The sequence below is a fragment of the Triticum aestivum genome, chromosome 1A (assembly GCF_018294505.1).
Source record: "Triticum aestivum cultivar Chinese Spring chromosome 1A, IWGSC CS RefSeq v2.1, whole genome shotgun sequence".
Taxonomy (NCBI): domain Eukaryota; kingdom Viridiplantae; phylum Streptophyta; class Magnoliopsida; order Poales; family Poaceae; genus Triticum; species Triticum aestivum.
In genome coordinates, this window is record NC_057794.1 from 7,057,702 (window position 1) to 7,066,435 (window position 8,734).

Sequence of the window (8,734 nt, forward strand, 5' to 3'; positions counted from 1 at the left end):
AGTAATATACCGATAGACAAAGGGAATTGTATAGGAGATTGATTGAATCCTTGACATCGTGGTTCATCCGATGAGATCATCGTGGAACATGTGGGAGCCAACATGGGTATCTAGACCACGTTGTTGGTTATTGGACGGAGAGTTGTCTTGGTCATGTCTACATGGTTCCCGAACCCGTAGGTCTACACACTTAAGGTTCGATGACGCTAGGGTTATTAGAAAGACTTGTATGTGATTACCGAATGTTGTTCGGAGTCCCGGATGAGATCCCAGACGTCACGAGGAGTTCTGGAATGGTCCGGAGATAAAGACTTATATATGGGAAGTCCTATTTTGGCCACCGGAAAATGTTCGGGATTTTTCGGTATTGTACCGGGAAGATTCTAGAAGGTTCCGGAGTGGGGCCCACCTGCATGTGGGGACCCACATGAACGTGGGTAGTGGGGGCAAGGCCCCACACCCCTGGTCAAGGCGCACCAAGATCCCCCCTTAGAAGGAATAAGATCATATCCCAAAGGGTAAGATCAAGATCCCTAAAAAAGGGGATAACAATCAGTGGGGAAGGGAAATGATGGGATTTCTTTCCCCCACCTTTGCCAACGCCCCAATGGACTTGGAGGGCAAGAAACCAGCCCCCTCCACCCCTATATATAGTGGGGAGGCACATGGGAGCCGCACCCCTTCCCAAGGCGCAGCCCCTCCCCTCCCCAACACCTCTCCTCCTCCGTTAAGAGCTTGGCGAAGCCCTGCCGGAGTACTGCTGCTCTACCACCACCACGCCGTCGTGCTGCTGTTGGAGCTTTCTTCCTCAACCTCTCCCTCCTCCTTGCTGGATCAAGGCGCGGGAGACGTCCTCGCTCCGTACGTGTGTCGAACGCGGAGGTGCCGTCCGTTCGGCGCTAGGATCATCGGTGATTTGGATCACGACGAGTACGACTACATCAACCCCGTTCTCTTGAACGCTTCCGCTCGCGATCTACAAGGGTACGTAGATGCACTCCTCTCCCTCTCGTTGCTAGAAGACTCCATAGATTGATCTTGGTGACACGTAGGAAAATTTTAGAATTCTGCTGCGTTCCACAACACTGTGTACACTCATAAACTCATTAGTCCCTTAACCTATAAGTCTTCAATACACCAAAATCACTAAGGTGCACTAGATGCACTTACAGAACTGGACCTGATGGACGCATGCGCCAGCACCCCGCTCACCCCATGGGCGAAATGTCTTTCGGTGTGCCTCACACATCTGCCCATGAAGATGGCGTTGAAGATCTTGCCAACACCGTCCGAGCTTCATGTGATGCGGTGCGCGACAATGATGATGAGGAGGAGGAAGAATCATCTTCGGAGGAGCAAGAATCGTCTTCGGAAGATGAGGACGAAGACGAGGACGAGGCTTGATGTGTCTTTCTTTTGTGTCATGAACTTGATTTGCATTTTGAACTTGGTTGGATGAACTTGTGGGCATGATTTTGAACTTGTGGGCTTGAACTTTTATTCGTCAACTTGTTTGTCTGAAATTTATATGCCATGTTCATTGCATTTTGAATGTTTGAAATCCATTTTGTGTTCAAAATGCAACATATGGCATAAGCCGGCGAGTCGTGGGCGTTGCATTTTTGCGCGCTGCTAGAGCGGCACGCGCGCTGCATTTTAGCGCGGCTGCTGGAGCCAGTGCTGCCCGCCGCGCCAAACCAGGCGATGGGCGCACGGCAAACTAGTCTTTTGCGCGCGGCGCGTTCGGCGGCTGTTGGAGATGCTCTTACGTAGCTTACAAACTAAAGTTTAACAAATAAAATTCTTAGAGATGCAGACACATCCTTGTACATGTGAGTGTGTTTGGGGTCGCGGTGTGTGTGCGTCTGCACATCTGTGTGTTCCGAGAAAAAAAATGGTTGAACACTTGAGAGGGATAACAGACCGCCCCGTGTCAAATAAAATCAGTTTATTTGTGTGAATTTGCCTTGAATAGAATCCAATTCGTCCGCAGCTTTCAGAGAATCTGTCGTCGAAATGTGTGACATAAAATTGTTATGTGCGTGGCAGAGATTTGTACACGACTTGTCCAAACGACTAGTCCTCGATGCCTTAAGCCAGTGGTCACATAAAATCTGTTGTCTGTCCAAAGATTATTGCAAGCTTCAGTTTGTAGGATGTTTGACTTGAACGAAGCCGAGTCATGGGTACTGTTTCCTGAAAGTAGCTGTTGACAGGATATTTTTGACTTCACACTGGCCGTGTGTTTCCATGTGTGACTGTCGTTGATACACAACCGGCTGAAATGACTAGTCACCGGTGTCCTGAAAGTCCACATAGAGCCTTGAATCCATCAGCAAAAAATTGTTCAAACATTGCGGTCTTCAGAACTGCCAAAATGCACTTAGTTACCAAGACGTTAAGTCGTTGTGGCATTAATGTACTACTACGACTTTCGGCATCATAAAAACCATGTAACTTATCTGATTTTTAGGAAGTTTATTATATATATGTGTAGCTAGGCATGGTTCCCTTCTATATATATGTACACACACTATGCTTTCTTGTAGTGCAAATGATCACACATAGCCCAAGACCATATAGAAGCAGAATGCCTCGTCTAGCCACACTGCTTCTTGTTTTCACTGCGATTCATTTCCTCAGCCTTTTTCCGTCCATGCAGTCCAACACTGATAGGGATGCACTTCTCTGCCTCAAATCACAACTATCTGATCCCTTAGGAACTTTAGCTTCATGGAGTAATTCCTCGCTCACGTTCTGCGCTTGGCATGGAGTGACATGCAGCAGACGACACGCATCTCGTGTGAGTTCATTAGACCTAGAATCATCAAACCTCACTGGCCAAATATTCCCTTGCATTAGAGAGCTCAGTTTCCTCACCCGAATCCACATGCCCAAAAACCAACTCAATGGTCATATCTCCCCCGACATCAGTCGATTGAACCTTCTTACATACCTCAACCTTAGCATGAATTCCTTCAGCGGTATGATTCCAGACACCATAACTTCAGGTTCTCGGATCGAGGTTATCAGCATGGAGAGAAACTCTCTTGAAGGTGAGATCGCTGAAAATCTTGCTCAATGCTCATTTCTTCAGCAAGTCGTTCTTAGCAACAACAATCTTCAAGGGACCATCCCTTCCAGGTTCGGTTTGCTTCCCAACCTTTCTGTGCTATGGCTCAGTAGCAACAAGCTCACTGGAAACATCCCTCGGTTACTGGGGAGCAACGGTTTTCTTGCATCGGTAAATCTAAAAAACAATAGCCTTAGTGGAGGAATTACCCCTTCCTTATTCAATAGCACCTCCATTTCCTATGTAGATCTGTCACGCAATGAACTTTCTGGGTCAATCCCGTCTTTCCCTCAAACCTCACCACTTCAGTACCTTGCTCTAACTGAAAATTTCCTATCAGGGGGCATTCCTTCCTCAATTGGAAACTTGTCTTCCCTGTATTCTCTTCAACTCTCTCAAAACAACTTCCATGGAAGCATACCAGAGAGCATAAGTCAACTTTCAAGTTTGCAAGTACTAAACTTGAAAGATAACAATTTGTCAGGAGTTGTCCCAGCAGCAATTTACACAAACACCTCCCTTACTTATCTTAGCCTTAGTCTCAACCAGCTCATCGGGAAAATTCCAACTGACATCGGATACACTCTTCCAAACATCACAGACTTGATACTAGGAGGGAACCAATTCGATGGCCTAATTCCTGCTTCACTAGGAAATGCATCAAACCTACAAAATCTAGACCTTCGTCAAAATTTACTCACCGGTGTTATTCCTTCACTGGGACACTTGAGCAAGTTGACAAACATAGACTTGGGTACAAACATGCTTCGATCAGGAGATTGGTCTTTCTTGTCTTCTCTAACGAATTGTACTCAACTACAGATGTTATGTTTGGACTTTAATGGACTTGGGGGGGCACTTCCTAGCTCTATTTCTGACCTTTCAAAAAACTTAGAGGTGCTTCTCCTATCAGAAAACAACCTGACTGGTAATATACCTTCAGAGGTAGGAAAACTCACAGGCCTAACTGTCCTTGTAATACAGACTAATTCACTCTCGGGGCATATCCCTGATACACTTGGATGTCTTCAAAACTTGTCTCTCCTAATCTTAAGCCAAAACAAACTGTCCGGAGAAATCTCACATTCAATTGGGAGACTAGAGAAGCTCAATGGACTTTATCTCATGGAAAACAATTTGACCGGCCAAATACCTGCTAGTTTGGAAGGTTGTAAAAATTTGTTGTCACTGAACCTCTCTTTTAATAGCTTGTACGGAAGCATTCCCAAGGAAATCGTTTCCATTTCCACACTTTCTAAAGGCTTCGATCTTTCCTATAACCAACTCACGGGGAACATACCGTCACAAATAGGTAATCTGATGAATCTGAATTCGCTTAGTATTTCCAATAACCAAATATCAGGTGAGATTCCTTCCGCACTTGGTGAATGCCTTGTTTTGGAATATCTCCATTTGGAGGCGAATCTTTTGCAAGGAAAAATCCCAAGTTCACTCAGCACCTTAAGAGGCATCAATGAGATGGATCTATCCCGAAACAACTTGTCTAGTACAATTCCAGATTTTCTGGAGTCATTTAGCTCCTTGTATATTCTCAACTTGTCTTTCGACGACCTTGAGGGAGTAGTCCCAAGAGGTGGCATTTTCGCAAACTCAAGTGCAGTATTCATCCAAGGAAACAAAAAATTGTGTGCAAGTTTTCCAATGCAACAAGTGCCACTTTGCATGGCATTGTCTTCCAAAAGCAAGAAGAAGTCATATATTGTAACTATAGTGGTTCCAGTTTCCACGGCAATTCTACTCTCCACATTATGTTTTGCATTGATTATGCTAAAGAAGAAGCACACAGAAGCTGAGCAATCCATCATGCAATCATTCAAGGGCCATGAGAGATTATCATATGATGATTTATTTAAAGCAACAAATGGTTTCTCTCCTGCCAATATTATTGGTTCGGGAAACTTTGGATTGGTATACAAAGGCCATTTCAGATTTGAAACAGTTGCCATTAAGGTATTTAGGCTTGACCAATCTGGTGCATCGAAGAGCTTCTTCGCTGAATGTGAGGCATTGAGGAACATTCGCCATCGGAATCTCATAAGGGTGATCAATCTATGCTTAACCACTGATCCAAGTGGGAATGAATTCAAAGCACTTATTCTTGAGTATAAGGAACATGGTAACCTTGAAAAATGGCTCCAACAACCACTACTAAGCTTAGGCTCCAAGATAGCAATAGCTATGGATATAGCTGCAGCACTAGACTATCTCCATAATCGATGCAATCCTCCTTTGGTACATTGTGATTTGAAACCAAGCAATGTTCTTTTGGATGATGAAATGGTTGCATGTCTTAGTGACTTCGGGCTTGGAAAATTCCTTCACGACGAATCCTCACCAGAAAATAATATGTCATCAAGCATTGTTGGACCAAGAGGCTCAGTCGGATACATTGCACCTGGTTAGCATATGACTCGTGTCTATATTCTTCAAATCTTACATCACGTATTATTTTTCACATCAATAATGTGCATATGTCTTCCCTAAAAATTTAATTATCTTCCTTGAACCAATTATAGTGAATATTTTCTTAAGCAGCTTTTCTGCAATATTGCAGAGTATGGAACAGGATGCAAAATCTCAATCGAGGGTGATGTGTACAGCTACGGAATTATTCTACTACAGATGATCACAGGAAAGCGTCCAACAGATGATATGTTCAAGGATGGTATCAACCTTCACAACTTCGTTGATGCAGAATTTTCACATGGAATTGGAGATATTTTAGAACCAACTCTTACCACATATGACGAAGGAGAAGGAAGTTTTATCTCACTGGTCTAAACAAAACTATGTGCCAAACAACTAGCTGAACTTGGCCTAAAGTGCTCCAAGACATCACCAAAGGATCGACCAACAATGGAGGATGTTTATGTTGAAATCGTCAACATCAAACAAAAATTTATGTCATTGTACCAATAAGGATATAGATCAATAATGTTTTTCACATTCTCTACTTTATTATCTTTTTGCCCCACATGATTAAGCTTGTCAATAAGTGATCTACTATCTAGAAGTTGGGGGCTTGCTACTATTTTTTTGATAAATGTGTGTTGCCTTTTGTAACTTCTCCCTTCAGCTATGTGCAATTCATGTTTGGATGTTTGCATTGGGAGCCTTGGCATTGCATTGGGTTGAATACCAATATTAGAGTATATTGGCATTGAGATTGAATGCCAATATTTTTGTTTGGATGTTTAGGTATTCAGAAGACATACTTGATATTCAGGTTGAATGCCAAACATTGTTTGGTTGGTCAAAGTGAGGAATTGAGTGGAGACATGCCGGTCGCCGGAGATTAGGATGGAGGTGAGCGGCAGGGTGGCGCCGGCCGCTGGAGCTCGGGATGGAGGTGACCAGGTGGGCAAGATGGGCTACCTGTGCCTGGCCATTGAAGCTAGGGGTGGATGCACGCTAGTCGCTAGATCTCAGTGCGAAAGCAGGGCGGGAGAGTTGCGCCGGCCGCTGGAACTCGGAATGAAGGCCCGCCGGCCGCCAGAGCTTGGGGTGGAAGCGGGGCGGGAGGGTGGCACCGACGGCTAGAGCTCATGGTGGAGGTGGTCGGGATAGGCTACCTGCTTCGGGCCGATGGAGCTCGGGGTGGAGGCAGGCCGGCCATCGGAGCTCGAGGTGGAGGTGTGTTGGAGTTGTGTCGAATATTGTGTACAAGGTAGGTTACAATTGGATTTGTAGTTTTATTGTGTTTAGATAGGATACGGAGTTGTGTCCAAGTAAGACACTTGTGTCCTAGGCCTCTAATATATAGCGGGGGTAGACACAGAATGTAACCTATGCCAACATAATAGCACAGGAACGCAGGGGAAGCCGTCGGCGTGTGCCGGTGTCCAGGGCAACCGGGTGCGGTATTGTAGCGGTGTCACGGGGAGTAGTGTTGGGTTTCGTAGTAATTTCAAAAAAATTCCTATGCACACGCAAGATCATGGTGATGCATAGCAACGAGAGGGGAGAGTGTTGTCTACGTACCCTCGTAGACCGACTGCGGAAGCGATGACGCAACATAGAGGAAGTAGTCATACGTCTTCCCGATCCGACCGATCCAAGTACCGTTACTCCGGCACCTCCGAGTTCTTAGCACACGTACAGCTCGATGACGCTCCCCGGGCTCCGATCCAGCAAAGCTTCGGGGATGAGTTCCGTCAGCACAACGGCGTGGTGACGATGATGATGTTCTGCCGACGCAGGGCTTCACCTAAGCACTGCAACGATATGACCGAGGTGGAATATGGTGGAGGGGGGCACCACACACGGCTATGGAACGATCACGAGGATCAACTTGTGTGTCCAAGGGTGCCCCATGCCTCCGTATATAAGGGATCCAAGGGGGGGGGGTGCGGCCGGCCTAGAGGAGGCGCGCAGGAGGAGTCCTACTCCTATCAGGAGTAGGACTCCCCTCCCGTTCCTTGTCCAACTAGGAGAGGTGGAAGGAGAGAAGGAAAGGGGGGGCGCCGCCCCTCCCTCCTTGTCCAATTCGGACTAGGGGGAGAGGGGGCGCGTGGCCTGCCCTGGCAGCCCCTTCCTCTTCTCCACTTTAGGCCCATGGGGCCCATTAATCCCCCGGGGGGTTCCGGTAACCCCCCGGTGCTCCGGTTTTATCCGAAACTACCCCGGAACACTTCCAGTGTCCGAATATAGTCATCCAATATATCAATCTTTATGTCTCGACCATTTCGAGACTCCTCGTCATGTCCGTGATCACATCCGGGACTCCGAACTAACTTCGGTACATCAAAATGCATAAACTCATAATAATTGTCATCGTAACGTTAAGCGTGCGGACCCTACGGTTCGAGAACTATGTAGACATGACTGAGACAAATCTCCGGTTAATAACCAATAGCGGGACCTGGATGCCCATATTGGCTCCTACATATTCTACGAAGATCTTTATCGGTCAGACCGCATAACAACATACGTTGTTCCCTTTGTCATCGGTATGTTACTTGCCCGAGATTCGATCGTCGATATCCAATACCTAGTTCAATCTCGTTACTGGCAAGTCTCTTTACTCGTTCCGTAATACATCATATCGCAACTAACTCATTAGTTGCAATGCTTGCAAGGCTTATGTGATGTGCATTACCGAGAGGGCCTAGAGATACCTCTCCGATAATCGGAGTGACAAATCCTAATCTCGAAATACGCCAACCCAACATCTACCTTTGGAGACACCTGTAGAGCACCTTTATAATCACCCATTTACGTTGTGACGTTTGGTAGCACACAAAGTGTTCCTTCGGCAAACGGGAGTTGCATAATCTCATAGTCACAGGAACATGTATAAGTCATGAAGAAAGCAATAGCAACATACTAAACGATCGGGTGCTAAGCTAATGGAATGGGTCATGTCAATTAGATCATTCATCTAATGATGTGATCCTGTTAATCAAATAACAACTCTTTGTTTATGGTTAGGAAATATAACCATCTTTGATTAACGAGCTAGTCAAGTAGAGGCATACTAGTGACACTCTGTTTGTCTATGTATTCACACATGTATTATGTTTTCGGTTAATACAATTCTAGCATGAATAATAAACATTTATCATGATATAAGGAAATAAATAATAACTTTATTATTGCCTCTAGGGCATATTTCCTTCAGTCTCCCACTTGCACTAGAGT

At 45.5% G+C, this 8,734-nt stretch overlaps 1 pseudogene; it reads left to right on the forward strand.

The window, feature by feature from the left end:
* Window positions 1–2,590: 2,590 nt before the first annotated feature.
* LOC123063758 (receptor kinase-like protein Xa21) lies at window positions 2,591–6,138 on the forward strand (annotated as a pseudogene).
* The last annotated feature ends 2,596 nt before the right edge of the window (window positions 6,139–8,734 follow it).